The sequence below is a fragment of the Colias croceus genome, chromosome 10 (genome assembly GCF_905220415.1).
Source record: "Colias croceus chromosome 10, ilColCroc2.1".
Taxonomy (NCBI): domain Eukaryota; kingdom Metazoa; phylum Arthropoda; class Insecta; order Lepidoptera; family Pieridae; genus Colias; species Colias croceus.
This window is the reverse complement of record NC_059546.1, coordinates 4394962-4411124: the sequence shown is the minus strand read 5'-3', so window position 1 is coordinate 4411124 and position 16163 is coordinate 4394962. Positions and strand designations below refer to the sequence as shown.

Sequence of the window (16163 nt, the reverse complement as noted above, 5' to 3'; positions counted from 1 at the left end):
AGAGGAAAGGTTTGATTTTTTGTTTGTTTGTTTGTTTGTATGAATTGAATAGGCTCCGAAACTACTTGGCAGATTTGAAAAATTCTTTCACCATTCGAAAGCTACATTATCCACGAGTAACATAGGCTAGGTTTTATCCCTGAAATCCCACGGGAACGGGAACTATGAGGGGTTTTTCTTTGAAAACGCGGGCGAAGCCGCGGGCGGAAAGCTAGTGACTAATAAGATTAAACCAAAGAGAAAGTGAAAGAGTAATAACTCATTTATTCTTTACCTATACCTACTCATTACATAATATCAGTTAACTTAGTATAAAATATAAAGATAACATTATAAGGTCAAATAACTCATAATGTAGGTATCCTTCAACTATCATCAGCCTGTACGCAATGTAACCATGCGCCGACGCAGTTGATTCAATGACATACTTATAAAATCTTGTACATTGCACTCGCCCAGTATCCAAGCAATTAAAAATTACTCTTAACTCAATGGGATAAAGACTATATTCCTACGAGGAATCGAGAACTTACGCTGTTATAGTTCTGTCTAGAATAACTAGATTTATAAGATACTAAACGATGTGTACGATATTGTTTTAGATCTTGACATTGGTGTTTAATGTCTTTGTTGGGTTTCCAGCCCAACTGAGTAATAGATACAATTTTCACTTGTACTGCATTCCCATTACCGTCCTAGTGGACATTTCAATATCCCAATATTTATCTTTATAGCCCTTTATTTTGGCATTCAAATGTATATAAATTATCTACTATCAGCCGTATCATACAAACAGCTCACATCAAAATCACAGGTATAAAAAGCTACTTTGAAAAATTACATAAATTATGCGTGAATTACTTAATAAAAATGCTATAAAATGCGGCTCTATATGATCTTTACGCGTTAAATGACTGATGATTAAATAATAAGCCACCGCGCACTCGTAAAACAAAGATTAACATACAGTTACGGTTGTAAATAGCCTATAACTTTGATTTTTACGACTAAATAATCGTAAAGGAACCCCGATAACGATGCCAAGTTCAAGAGTTGGGCTCTTCTACGAACGCACAAAGAAATGTCTGCTCCCCAAATTCGGTCGGGTTTTAATCGCGGACAATGCAAACGGGAGGCCCGGTTTGATGCACTTTTATTTTACGACGCACTCATAACATAAAGCGTTGAACGTCTCAACAACGGTTACGAGCGCATTAGGGTGAAAGAGACCGCACTATATCAGTGCGCCCAGTCTTTTTCGTGCGTTCGGAATGTGTTCCATCTGCTCAGTGCTCACATTGTTGGATATTTATAAATTGTGTGGTAATAATATTTATCTATCCCGAAATAGAATCTTACGTTAAAAAAGTATAAATATTGTGAATATTTGAAGTAGGTAGCTTTAACCACTTCATTTTATAGAGGCCGGTGCACACAGTTCCAATTTGCGGTTTCCCTTGGCCAAAATTCCGTGTAATTTAACAACTGAAATTTTAACTGTATCTAGTATAAATTTAATAAGGATGGGTAATTAAGAGCGTAAACGAGCTGGGTGTTTGGGTTTGGCTGAAAACCAGAATGAGGTTTGCAGTATTAATGTACTGCGGCTCTACATTTAGTAAACAGTCACATTTTAAAGTTTTTAACATATCTAGATAGGTAGTAAGTAGCTCATTATTGTTCTATTTCTGAATACATCTAACCGACCTATAAAATAAATAGTATCTATTGACTATTACTAATGTAAATAATACCTAGATTAAAAAAATGGATGCAATAAAAAACAATTAGGTATTAAGTTTAATGTAGGTAGATACGCACCTACCTAATAAATCTTATTTAGGTAAGTATAACAATTACGATCAAAAATTAAACACAAAATGAACTAAGATTTGATCACCTAATATAATTTTGCCTTTGATAAAGCATATCAAAACCAGGACAATTTTTAAATCTTACCAATCTTGATATCTCTACATTTTAAAGGATCGTGAAAAAATTAATAAAAGATGACGTGTCGAGGGTAGGTAGGTAGGTACTATAAAATGGTCTTACATACCTACCTACCTACAACATTATATATATTTACTTAAAAAATCAATAGATTTCATACAATCACCAGTTCCATTCATTTCGATCCCGAAAAGCGTAAGACGAAATTTTAATTGAACAACGGAACCGAGATTCGAGCAAGTGCTCAGTAAACACCGTGAATCGCCCGATAATAATGAAAGTGATGGCTATGACGCCATCAGTGTATAAAGCGACCGTTTCGGCTACATAAACAGCCCGTATTCTACTAACCAAATTACAAAGACACCATAATGACCTTTATTGTCACCTCTTAAGGTCCAAGTTCCAATTTTTTCGCTACATTGTATTAGAATGGTTTGTTTGTCCCCCTCTACCGGCGGGAGGCGCGCGCGCGGTTGGCTTACATACGATTCAAAATGGCTGATGGCTATTCGTCGCAGATGAATGTCGTCCGTCTTATTGTGAACATCTCGGAGCTATGTACCGCTGCGTCCGCGCCGTATATAATGGGTAGCGAAAGAAGATTTATGGTGTTTGATTGGTTTAGAGTATCTACCAGGTAGGTTGGATTTGAGACGACTTTCGTGATGCCTAACTTATTGAATATTAACATATTATTTTAACATTTTACTGGTATTTATGGTTAGGTACGTAAATAAAATGAATATTAATTACTTAATTATTGTAATAAAAATAAGTATCTAAATATTCATTTTTAAATTTAGATCATAACTCATACAAACATGTAAACGAGAAAACAACATTGTTATATAGGTAGATACCTATAAATCGAATTTATATTTAAAAAAAGATATGGTCAGCTAATTGGAACTTTTTTAATTAGTTACAGAATTTAAGGACGAGCAATTAACAAAAAAACGAAAATAGAAGTCGGCTATAACTAACACTAACTAAAATTAACCTACTTATGAATGGCAAAATGGAATTTGAAATTTAAAAAATAAAATTAAAGTATGAGGGTAGGTTTATACCTATTATTACTTACCTATAGGTATTGAGAATTTTTGAAAATGAGGAATATTCTTTTATCAAAAATAAATTCGCGGATGTAGATACCTATTGAATTATTCTAAGCTGTATTCAGACGTACTGTAAATTGTGATCCAACAACAAAAAATATAAACACACACTTTTGACTGTTGGTTTAAAGTTAGGTATACCTAGATGCCTTTAACTTACCTACTCATTAAACTCGAAATGTACTTAGGTACCTTGGTAAATTTTGATTTTTTGCTTCACCGTCAAATTTTAGGTACCTACTACGCAAGCCACAAATACCTTATCTACAGATATAGGTAGGTACCTACCTATACAAATTTCCCACTGAGAATGTTGTAAACTTATAAGTAGATACATACCTACTCATAGATAAGTAGATACCTATACACTTTATATACCTACCTATTTTCGGATCAGTAGATACCTATGTTAACTTTTGATATAGGTACAGTTTACTTAGGTAGGTAGGTACCTATGTAGATATCTACTAATTTTGACATGACTAGGTACTAAGATAAAATAAATCTCAGACTCTAAATAACACACTAAATAATAATAGTTACATTGTCAAACAAATGCATTAATAATTATTTACTTATAGGTATTATATAAATTATATATAATAGGTAATAATTATTTACTTATCTACATATTTATTACCTAAAGCCTAATTAGGTACACTGTTAGGTATCTAAAAAAAGATTGCAATTCCAATAATATTATGTACATTCGTTGGTCGTACAAATATGATTGATAACCTCTATTTTTGATATCGATTAATCAAAAATAAGTTATACCTCTAAAAATAACACTTTTTGGTGTGCATCGAAGTCCGTCGTCATTTATCTTCTTCATTTATTTTTTATCGGTAAAAACTTATATTATACTATTTCACAAATCATTTATCATCTTGTCACCATACTACCTTCGCTATATTATTATTTGTGAAGGGATAGGTATTATTTAAAGTTGTCTAAATTAAATTATTTAAATAAATGTTATAGGTAAATAGATAGATGAAGTGTTGTGTCATGTTACATGAATGAAATATTGCTGAAATCAAAACCTTATACTTTTATTAAATACCTATTTAATATTTTTCAAAAATTTTCACACGACATGTAAGCCAACCACATAGAACCCACCGGTGTCGCGGAGCCCGGATATTTTGATATGGCGACGCTTGCCGACGGCTGGCCCTTTTCTCTTTTTAGCATTCACTATGAATAAATCCTTATATTTATGAAATATATATGCGTTGACTATTTTTGTTGAGCTATATGATATAAATAATACTTTTCTACCCACTCTACCTTGATAGGTTACAATTGTGTGTAATAAAAGTTGTTTTCAAACAAACGGGAAGTCAAAATGTAACAGATGAACTGAAAATTTTCTTGAAAAAATCTACAATAAATATAGCTATTATAGCTATCCATTTACCAATAATTACAATATTAATTAGTAATTATTAAACCGGAAATAGGTATTAAGAATATCATAGTGATGTAGGTAGGTACCTACCTAGATTGTACAATGAAGAACTTATATAATATATTCTTGATATACCCCTCTAAACCTATCTACTGAAATAATTTAACATCGAACTAACTATGAATAGAAGCTCACAAGAAATGACAATAAGGAAATGAAGCACGGAATTAATTTTCATTCAATCCATACGCTCGACGGCATATTAAACAATTCAATAGTGGTGGTCTTCTACATACAATCGTATTGATTCCTATAAATAAAATATTAATACCTTCGTATATAGTCATGATTAATTATGAACGTGGGAATTATGACCTATGTAGCATCGACCATTCATAGACATTTGTGAAAATACTACCTACCAATAAGTGTGTTAGGGAGTTTCCTCCTTTTACCTATAAGTGAACTTTTGTCATCATAAAGTAATTAATTATCTACAGATGTTTTAAAGATAAATTATTAATTTCTAAGAATAAATGATTTCCTTGTCGTTGCCTTGTATCGACTACTGTCATTGACTGTCTTACAGATGTAGAGCCTTTTAAAGGTAGGTATATTATACCATCAAAATATTAATTACTAGAGATGCGCCGAATAGTGGTTTCACCGAATAACCGAATACCGAATACTATTCGGTTAGAACCTTACCGAACCGAATATTCGGCCGAATTATTCGGTTCAATGTTTTGACGTGTTTTGATGCGTAAACCGGTTCTAACGGGTCGCAAGTAGCTGCCGGCTCGGTGGCGAGCGAGCCTTACCTCACCGCCCGCCACCCGCGTATATCGCCCGCGCACTCCGTGCCGTCTCAGTTGTGTTGAAACTTCGCACAAAATATTAAAATTTTTAAATTGTTTAAAAATTTTATATTTTTACTTTAAGTTAGTGTTTGCAATATGAGCGGACGTAATGTCATTTTCTATTGGGACTAAAAGCATTGTCTTCAGACTTCAGGATTTAAAGTATTATAAATATTAAATACTGACTAAGTTCTAATAACAAACATGATTAAATTATTTTGATGTAAATTTACAAAATAAACGTTGGTTTGAAATGTAATGATCGTTTTATTTTATACAGGGTGTAATCGTTAACTGTGCACAGGCGATTATTCCATAACTATTACAGATATCAAAAAACTTTTAACTCATATTGAAAGTACTAGGTATACCTAATGAGTAAAATGACAATAATAACTTTTTAAAAATAAAACGAGAAATATCCAAAAATGTTACATGAAACGCTCCCATACATTTAGTATGAAATATGACTATTTCAAACATTTAATATGAAAGGTTTTGCTTTGTTATTTGATTTTGTGCTATAATTATTTCGCAAATTTTAATGAAAGTTCATTTAGAGACTGTAAATAGAGCTCGATGTGGAATGGGACAATGTATGGGAGCGTTTCATGTAACATTTTTGGATATTTCTCGTTTTATTTTTAAAAAAATATTATTGTCATTTTACTCATTAGGTTCAATATCTTTTTCTTATTCTTTCAATATCAGTTTAAGGTTTTTTTTTATATCTGTTATAGTTACGGAATAATCGCCTGTGCACACTTAACGATTACACCCTGTATACCTTAGGTTCAAACATTCTTCATTTTCATTCATAGGATTTCTTTGACTTGTGTATAGTATGACATAAATCATTCATAATATGAAGTTATTTATTTAGTTCTATAGCCAAGAAAGTAGAAATACTCATACCGAATATATTCGGCACCTAAACCGAATAATTCGGCCGAATACGAATAGTGAAAAAGATGCCGAATATGCCGAATACCGAATATGTATTCGGTATTCGGCGCATCCCTATTAATTACCTATTTAATTAGGCTGTTATTACTTTAGTAAGTTTACTTCACATTAGGTTCCCGTATACCTAGCTATTCAAATATGTATATATGTTTATACCTATCTACCTACATAATATTATATCCTCAAATAAACAAACTCTGATATCTAACTATGTACTTAGTAATTCTCAACGCGTGTCTAATATTAATAAATTCAAACCAATGCGACATTCTCACAACACGCCTAAATTACTAGTGTATTATGCAACCGAAAATATCACTCAATAAAACAATCACGCAATTAGCCGTGTTGGTGTGAAAACAAACAACGCGCGAGTCGAATTCTAACACGCTCCGGCGCCCGCGCACGCGTCAGAATATCCGTCGAGATATTTATAATTATTTACATTTTACCCGGGGTGCAGGGAGCCGACGATGGAAAAATTACCCCGGGAAACCGTCGACGATCGATTTGTGTTATTTTTTACATGAGCACTGTGGTGTCGACAAAACATTGATGGTATGTTATGGCTTGTCAGATGTTTTGGGTGTAGGTATTATTGTTATGTAGGTCGAAGCTTGGTGTAGGATCAAGGCTGCGAAGAATTTTTCAACTTGAATAATAAATAATTATTAAAATGTATACCTAAAGCTTTATTTAAATAATACATTATAATGTGGTATTTCAAATTTCTTGTTGAAAAGAGGACAGTGCTTACAAAACAATTTCAGTTAAAGTTGAGTAGTTACCTACTTTTATATTTTATTTAATATTGAATTAGCGTATTTTGACGTAAACGTAGGTACATAACGTAGGTATCATTTAAAATGTAAATTTTCTGTGTAGATCGCTAAGAGGAGTAAATGAGTGTGTTTAGGCTTTTATTGAGTAAGCGGTTAGCTACCTATATTTAGCTACTATACGCTTGTATTAACGACTTATTTGTCTAGGTTTGTTTTCATTGTACTTTAGAATTGCTTTAAAACACAAAGTTAGAAAGCAATTTATGGTTTTAAATTTTAATTAATTAAACTTAATACCTACCTATTACCCTAAGTGCTGATTTTTCAATGCTTGGATAAAACTTATTCGTCGAATAATCTATAAAACTACCATTTTAAAAACGTATTCCAATTGCCCGTATTTGACAGTTTACATGACATTTTAATATTATCGTTATACTTTATTGGACGGATAAGTTATATCCAAGCATTGAAAAATCGGCCCTAAAACTTATGATATCTACCTACCCCATTAATTTAAAATAGGTTAACTAAGTACATCAAAATAAGAACAGAATTAAGTTTTGTTTTAGTTTAGACAAGTAGGGTCATTGCGCCTGTTCGCGTCCACCTGCCTATTCGCGTCCATTTTGCGGACATCTTTTAGAAAATTCACGAAAATAAGTATACTTTAAGTAAAATTGTAATAAGAAAAATTTCCGATAATACCTCAATGTATAAGAGATATGCACACATATTCAAAATATGCCTGCGGACCGCCTATCCTATTAAAAAAAATATTTAATTTTGGCTATTAAACGAGAGAGCTAAAACGCGCGGGATTTTGAGAAAAAAAATAGTGCGCAGCGTCGCGCTTGACGGTAAGTATCTTATTGTTAAATGTGAATTTTTGAATATGTAACTGTTTCTTTACTTTGCTAACAAAAGATGGAATAGTATGGATTATAAATCAACTTATTTACTTTACAATTAATAGCTAAAATAAGGTGGACGCGAATTACTACACCGAATTTGTACAACTTCCATTTTGCGTCCACGGTGGGCGCAAACTATACCCTTAGTGCATAACAATAGAACATATTGCGTCCACATTGTTTTTCATTACGTAGCAATGAATTGTTTGTTAAAATATGTAATTTAAAATAGATAGTAAATTTTTGACTAAGACCACAAGTTGATAATTTAAATTTCATTCAAATTAGCAAATTTTTATGCTATTTTTACTTTGATATCCGTCCGTCCGCGTCTGTATGTCCGTCTGCCGGTCTGTCTTTCTGTCAAAACCCTTTTTCTCAGTAACGAGTGGAGGTATAAAGCTGAAATTTATATTGAATACTCAAATCTACGGTCCCTTGAAGCAGTGAAAAAATCAAACTTAGAAGCCAAAGCAATCAAAAGATACAGCCGTTTATGCTACAAATTTTCGCAAATTTCGACATTTGCAAGGAAATCAAAACCTACAGGGTACTTTACGTGAATACAGCCACTTGAAGTTTGGTACGAAGCAACGTCTTATAGCACAAATAAGGGAAATATTGAAAAAATAATCATTTACAGTTAAAACATATGAAAAAAACAGGATGATACCTACGGAACCCTCAGTGTGCAAGTCCCACTTGCATTTGGCCAGTTTTTATTAAATAACTATATTCGTTAACAAATAATTTATTAAAATCTAATTTTTATTTGCATTTATCTGATAAAATATCACCCAATACACTCTAAATTCCTTTTCTAAGCTGGTGGACGCGAACTGGTCCACGGGTGGACGCAAACTGGAATTTTTGGACGCGAACTGGGTAAAACGCCTAATTCTGATATTTGTCTAGATAAATAAAAACCACATGATATTTCCAACACAATTGAAAGTAAATCTTAAAATAGACTATGTAACGAACACGTTACATAAATTTTGCGTTGAAATTTGTTCTGGAACATTTTTATTTTCTCCTTCAAACTTTCCAACTGCACTAAGTGGACGCGAACAGGCGCAATTACCCTACCTATCTACCAAAATTATGCCATTTAGGTACAATTTTATCAGGTAGATACAACAAAAAGCAAAGTCTCTGTGAATAAAGAAAAGGTGGCTTCCTTTACTTGTGGTAGAGTCCGTTTAAAACTACCTACATAATGTTATATGGTAATTGCAACCAAAATAATACCTAATGAAAAAAATAATTACCTAGGTATAAAATATTCCTACGTACAAAACACAAAGAAGTACCTAGATAAGTAGGTAAATGGTAAAGCTGTCTGCTGTTTTTGTAATGTCAATGTAGAGCCAAAGTTTGGAAAGTAGGAATACAATTTTTTTAATATTCATATATCCAATTAACATTATTATATCCAATAATTACCAATTATAACCAACTAATATACCTACCTACCTACTAATGAGTAGCCAAATAAATTTACAGAAGTAGAGTTCAAGGAAAAATGCAACAAATCGAAATTCTGAAGAATGGTGGTTGAAGATATGAGGTTCACACTGAGATTATATACCTAGGTATATAATCTCAGTGTGAAAAAATTGAGTGTCCATTATTTATTTCATTTTAAATCAAACAATACGATATAGTTGTATGTGTAAGTAAAACAGAAAGTTTGTACTAGGTAAATACATCTAAAATTCCGAAGTTGCTATTTTGAGGACAATGATGATCTTTAGGGCTTAGGTCAAATGTATAAAACAATGATATCTTATCAATAGAAGACGAAGCCGCATGATAAGGTGCAGGAACCCTACATAGTGATATATGAGGCTATATCCATTTCATAGAAATATGCTTACTTAGGAGTCTATATTTAGTAGGTATTATCAGCTATGCACCCTTTATACTTTAGGTTTGCAAGTCCTACTATAGCTACAAGAAGAACTTTCTACCGCTTAGGAATCTCTTATATTTAGAAACCTACCCTAGGACCTAGGTACCTACCTACCTACTTATAAAATCCATTCAATGCTTCAGGCATCGAAGCTTAGGTCGTAACAAACACAGCTTACATATTGAGGTACCTAGGTACTTAATATGAATTTAGTAAGTAGGGATTTTTGTTGGGATTTTCCAAAATATTTAGTCTTTCTAGATTTTTATAAGAGACGCAGTCAATAGTCAATCTACGCAGAACACGAAGCAAACTGCGCAGCCATATCAAAATACCTAAGTCATAGAATTTTTTTAATGTTATAAATGATTCATAATTTTTTAAGGGAGCGTTATAACATAAAGGTACCTATGTAATATTTTAAATAAATTATAAATAAAATATTAAAATCCCAATCTAAACATTATCTAAGAATTATGTATAACAATAAATGACTAAACTTAGCAGTTTTTAGGGACGTTTTACAAAATATAGAAACTTCAATTACCTATTAATTCAATTATGTATTAACAAAAATGTACGTACTAGGCAGATAGGTATTTACAATAGTTTAAATCACATAATAGTTAAATAAACATCAACAAATGGTAAAACAAAATAAATCCTCCACAGCATTCCGAATCCAAAAATTCAAATGGAACTTACATTTATCTCTCTTTCTAATGCAACAGTTATAAAAGAGACAAGCTATATCTAGCGGCAGTGTAAAGCGCGCTGCGATATGGCGGACGCATCTCAACACATTGCAACTTTAATTTATTCAATCTAAAACTAGTAAGTTTAAAAAATAGCACATTTCCAGACACGTAATTAATCACATTTTTACTATATTTAAGTCACTGTTCAATTTATTTGTCTAATACTAAATTTAAATGCTTTTTAAACGCACACAATCACAAAATATTCACTCTTCGCCTAAGCCATCGGTCGCCATATCAGAGTCGGAGCGGCCAGGGTCGGACTTGACCTCATAAATATATTTTATTTACTTTGTTATATTGAGCGTATAAAATATTTAATTTATTAATTTTCATATCGTAGTGTGTAAAAAATTAATACATTAATATACTATCTGACATAACATACAAATAAAAATACAATACCTACAGCAGGCCCCTTTTTATGTTTTAGAAACATTTTAATGAATTTAACTACAATGAATGCAGCAAATGATTCACAAACTATATTTAACTAGCGGTCCGCCCCGGCTTCGCCCGTGGTACATATTAACGTTTTCTCTACATAAGAACCATCCTCGTACTTCAAGGAATATAATAAAAAAAGAATTATCGAAATCGGTTCAGCCGTTCTCGAGTTATGGAATTACAACGAAAAGTGGCATTGATTTTTATATATTAGATTATGGTTATACATATATATTTTGAATAGGTACTTTATATATATTTAAAAAAATACATAATTCATAATTCTTCCATGCCAAGTAGGATAAAACACATGAAAATCAAACGAACAGGTATATCAACATTAAAAGTTAATAGGTAACATGAATAACATGAATAAAAATATTATAGATAAGTCTCCCAAGACTGAATCTTCTGTGCTCCGACGTTAATTATTAAACAGCGTAAAAAAAGATGTTTAAAACTTTTGAATTGTTTCATACATATTCAAGATTGATTATTGTACCTAAGTATTGATTTAGTATGAAGATTATTTCATGTAAGATACTCTTAGTAATCCATAAGTGATTTGCTACATTTGACCGGAGATAAAATTACCTACAGTATTGGCCATTCAAGTTCAAAACTTGAATGGCCAATACTGTAGGTTTTGTTAGAAGCATATTAATTATTTATAGCGATTAGCGGCCTATTGAATGAAAATATGTACGACTGTAAAAATATAAAATTTTGATGATTTTCTCTGTAATTAATAAAATACTATTTTAGGCTAATAATCATCTTAATATGATATCGCTACTCAAATAAATAAAAATTAATGATTTAAAACAGTGTAGATGTAGGTACATTTTTTGAGATCTACAAAAACCTACAAAAAATAATTATGACTTGGTTTCAATTTAACAATTTAGGAAATTAATTTTAACATCTCCATTTTTGATATTCTATTCTACGATTTTAAAAAGTAAAAAAAAAACTCAAATTTTGAAACAGCTAAGTTCGTATCTGTCCGCTTATGCTCCGCCCATAACAAGCAACAAAAGTTTGCGCGGTGTTGCTTCAAAATATCCCGTTTGGAGGCCATTTTGACGATCATGAGGAAAAGAGATAGCATAATTGAGTGGTGTCGTAACGATCCCATGTGCGTGAATGAGACACTTATGCAAAGCTAGTCTAGTTTTAATGGATCGGGAAATGTAGATACAATAGTAGCGACTAGATACGACGTAGATTTGTGTTTAAAAATATCTCACCATTCTTGGATAGAACGCCGCGGCCGCGGCCGTCGGGATAGCATAAGACGTTGGAGTTTATTTAATTAAATGTAGTACATAATGTGTTTAATTTAGTCAAGCTTAGTCTAATATATTATTTTAAAACTAGCTGTGCCCGCGACTTCGTCCGCGTGGAAAAGCGACTGCATAGTAGTTACTACTTTACATACAATTATTTAGTAAACACGTACTACCATAAAAAATTCATAGAATTGTTAATAGAATTTATTACTAATCTAAGCTAAAAAACTTACGTACTTTCCGGAAATCCGGGGCATTTTCCGGGGATATCCGGAAAATGCCTGTAAAATATCTGGAAAATCCCCCGGAAAATGTGTGAAAATGTCCGGGAAATACCCGGAAAATATCCGGAAAATGCGTGAAAATGTTCGGGAAAAGCGTGGAAAATGCCTGAAAAATCTCCGGAAAATGCCAGGGAAATGTCAGGAAAATGCCTGGGAAATGCCTGGAAAATATCTCGAAAATATCCGGAAAATGCGTGAAATGGTCCGGAAAAGGCGTGGAAAATGTCTGGAAAATCCCCGGAAAATGCGTGAGGAATTGCCCGGAAAATGCCCGGAAAATATCCGGAAAATGTCCGGGAAAAGCGTGGAAAATGCCACTTCAAATTTGCGAAGTAATTAAAGCAGACAACCAAAAAAAGAAAAAGAAAGCTAAAATCTTTCATATTAAATGTATATGGGATATTCATATTTCATATTATGTACTTAATGTATGGGAGGGTTTAAAGATATTTTTTTTATATTTCTCGATTTATTTAAAAAAAAATGATTACGGCCATTATTAGGTTAAGTACTTTCGATATCAGTTTAAAGTTTTTTGTTATCTGTAATACTTACAAAAAAAAATCGCCTGTGCACACTGAACGATTACACCTTGTACATGAATGCCTTAGCAAATGTTCGCCGTGATTATTTAAATGATCATAATTTTTTTTATTAATGAACCAATTGACATGAATTAAACACTAAATGACAAAAAAAATTAACTACAGTTTTGGGTTCGGGATCAATTTAATAATTACACCTGCTAATATTTTTTTACATATTTTCATTGTATAAAATCGTAACATAATTTCCTTTATGTGTTCTATTAACACATAGATAATATCTTCCCAAGGTACTAAATTTTAATAAAAAAGTTGTTTTTGTTATTTATATCTAAAAAAGAGTATTTATATTAGACAGAAATAAACATAAAATTTTTATAAGTTTTATGGAAGCTGAATGTAATGCAAATGGGCAAATATAAAAGTAAAATTAGGTATTTAAAATAAATAAATGAAACAACTACCAATTACAGAAAAACTTCTTTTTCGGTTGAAAATTGCTGGATCATGAGTATAATTCTTTATCTCTTACCTTGGGCAGTCTGGAAGAGATCGCTAGTAAGCAATAAGACCGCCTTATGTACATACCGTGTTAATCCATTTGGTATGATTGTAAATATTTTACTTGGTGTGGTACGTATATTACCACACCAATTGATAAATAATATGTACTCTGATCCCAGTACGATCTGTACCGCGATAGCCATAACGATAATAAAACAATCAGATGACAGTAAAGCACGATTAAAAATCATACTTGTACAGTAGTTGTGAGTGCAATATTTACGTTTAAAAATAACATTTTTTTGGTACTAAAACGTAGGTAGATTCTCACGCACGCACGCTGATACGTGGTTGGCTGCCCCTTTTCTCATTCCCGAAAAATATCCTCTAAAATTACCCAAGATTCTTCCAATGATTGTACCATACGTTGGAAATTAACTTAAGTCAACAATTGACCACGCGCCAGGATACTTATTTCTACTACATCCTCATGCAAATCGTTAATTTTTATGAACATTGAATCTGTAAATAAAAAAAATGAAAAAATTACTTTACCTAATTTTAATAAATAAAATTGTATCAAGAACTAAAGTGACCTTCTTTGGGCGTTTAATATCGTCTTGTAAAAGTTATACATAAAAATAAAATTTCATCATTTTCTTATTTTGTCGTAACTTCAATTCTAATTAAAAACATGAGTCTAACTATATAATTAATTAATAAAGAAATAATTAATTATAAAAGCTACAACTTACCTTTTGTGGGAACGCAAGAAGGATTTTTTTTAAATGTCACAATTAACTGTTAATAGTGTCTTGTTTGACATCAAATAATAAACATCTACCCTCACTTGTAAAATTTTATTTAGTATATTCACATAAAATATAAGCACCCGAAGTGGACTCTGGGAAGACATGGGTTAAAAAGTTAAATAAATAAGTACAATTAAAAACCCCACCAACATCATATTATTTAATTTTTAATTATAAATTTGCAAGAAGCGTTAAACATGTAAATTGATTTGATTTTAATGAAGTCTCATAGATGGCGCTGTTTCAAATTTGTCTTTATACTACTAAGATTCATTAAACTGTTTCTCTGCCAAAATTACGTAAATGACGTAGTTTTTATAGTGTAAAGCTAGATAATAGCGTGGCTTACCCAAAAATAACATTTAAACATGAGTCTTTAGATTGTACGCTGTGTAATACACGGAATACGTTAGAAAAATAAAGGTTCACAGCTCCTCCCCCGGAGGTGATAGCATGATAATGTGTATATAAAAGCCTCACCCGACCTGTTAGTAATATTCATGCAAAATTTGAAGTCAATCTATGCGGTACTTTTCGAGATTAGCTCGGACAAATATACAGACAAACAGACAAACAGACAAACCGACAAACAGACAAACAGACAAAAATTCTAAAAACTATGTTTTTGGCTTCTATATCGATTATAGATCATGGATTATGTATTCTTTTAAAAAAATATTCAATGTACAGTTTTGACTTTCCTACGATTTTATTATATGTATAGATGTGTTCTGTTAAAGTAGTCGGATAATGTTCAATTTATAAAAATGTATTCATAGGTACTTACTTATGGTTTATCTGAAATTTTACCATAACCCTGTTCACTAGTATTATTGTTTTAGAATAAAACAAAACAGACCTGCTATTTTAATTGCCACAATCAGCATTTTTCTTTTATTATCTAGATAATAATATTAGGTATTCTATTTGGTGGAGACTTGTAGCGCCACACACTACTACGATGACGTCTACTCTACTTTGTCGTTGTAGTTAAGGCTGTCACCAATAGGTGGCGCTTATACTAACTGCTCTCGGAACACCCTCATAAAAATAAATTTTATTGTTATGACGAAAATAAAACTCTTGTCGTCAATTTAAACATCATTTTACTATGTAATAAGATTTATTTTATGATTAACAAGTGTCTTGATGAATTTATATTGCCGAATGATGAATAAAGCAATAAAGACGAATTTTACGATCGAGTTATCGCTTCTATATTGGCTGTTATGCCACTTTTTCGCCGTAACATTGTGACATAACATGTGATAACTGTGGTAATAAAATGAATTATCTTGATAATGTTTATTTGAATGTATTATATTACTAGCTGTGCCCGCGACTTCGTCCGCGTGGAAAAGCGACTGCATAGTAGTTACTACTTTACATACAATTATTTAGTAAACACGTACTACCATAAAAAATTCATAGAATTGTTAATAGAATTTATTACTAATCTAAGCTAAAAAACTTACGTACTTTCCGGAAATCCGGGGCATTTTCCGGGGATATCCGGAAAATGCCTGTAAAATATCTGGAAAATCCCCCGGAAAATGTGTGAAAATGTCCGGGAAATACCCGGAAAATATCCGGAAA

At 31.9% G+C, this 16163-nt stretch overlaps 1 long non-coding RNA gene across 2 annotated transcripts in view; it reads right to left on the bottom strand.

The window, feature by feature from the left end:
* Window positions 1–10900, bottom strand: part of LOC123695150 — a 67746-nt gene extending 56846 nt beyond the window's left edge. For both annotated transcript variants that reach the window (XR_006751908.1, XR_006751907.1), the window contains exon 1: window positions 10631–10900. This is a non-coding gene — a long non-coding RNA (uncharacterized LOC123695150). The remainder of the gene's footprint in view (window positions 1–10630) is intronic.
* Window positions 10901–16163: the final 5263 nt, after the last annotated feature.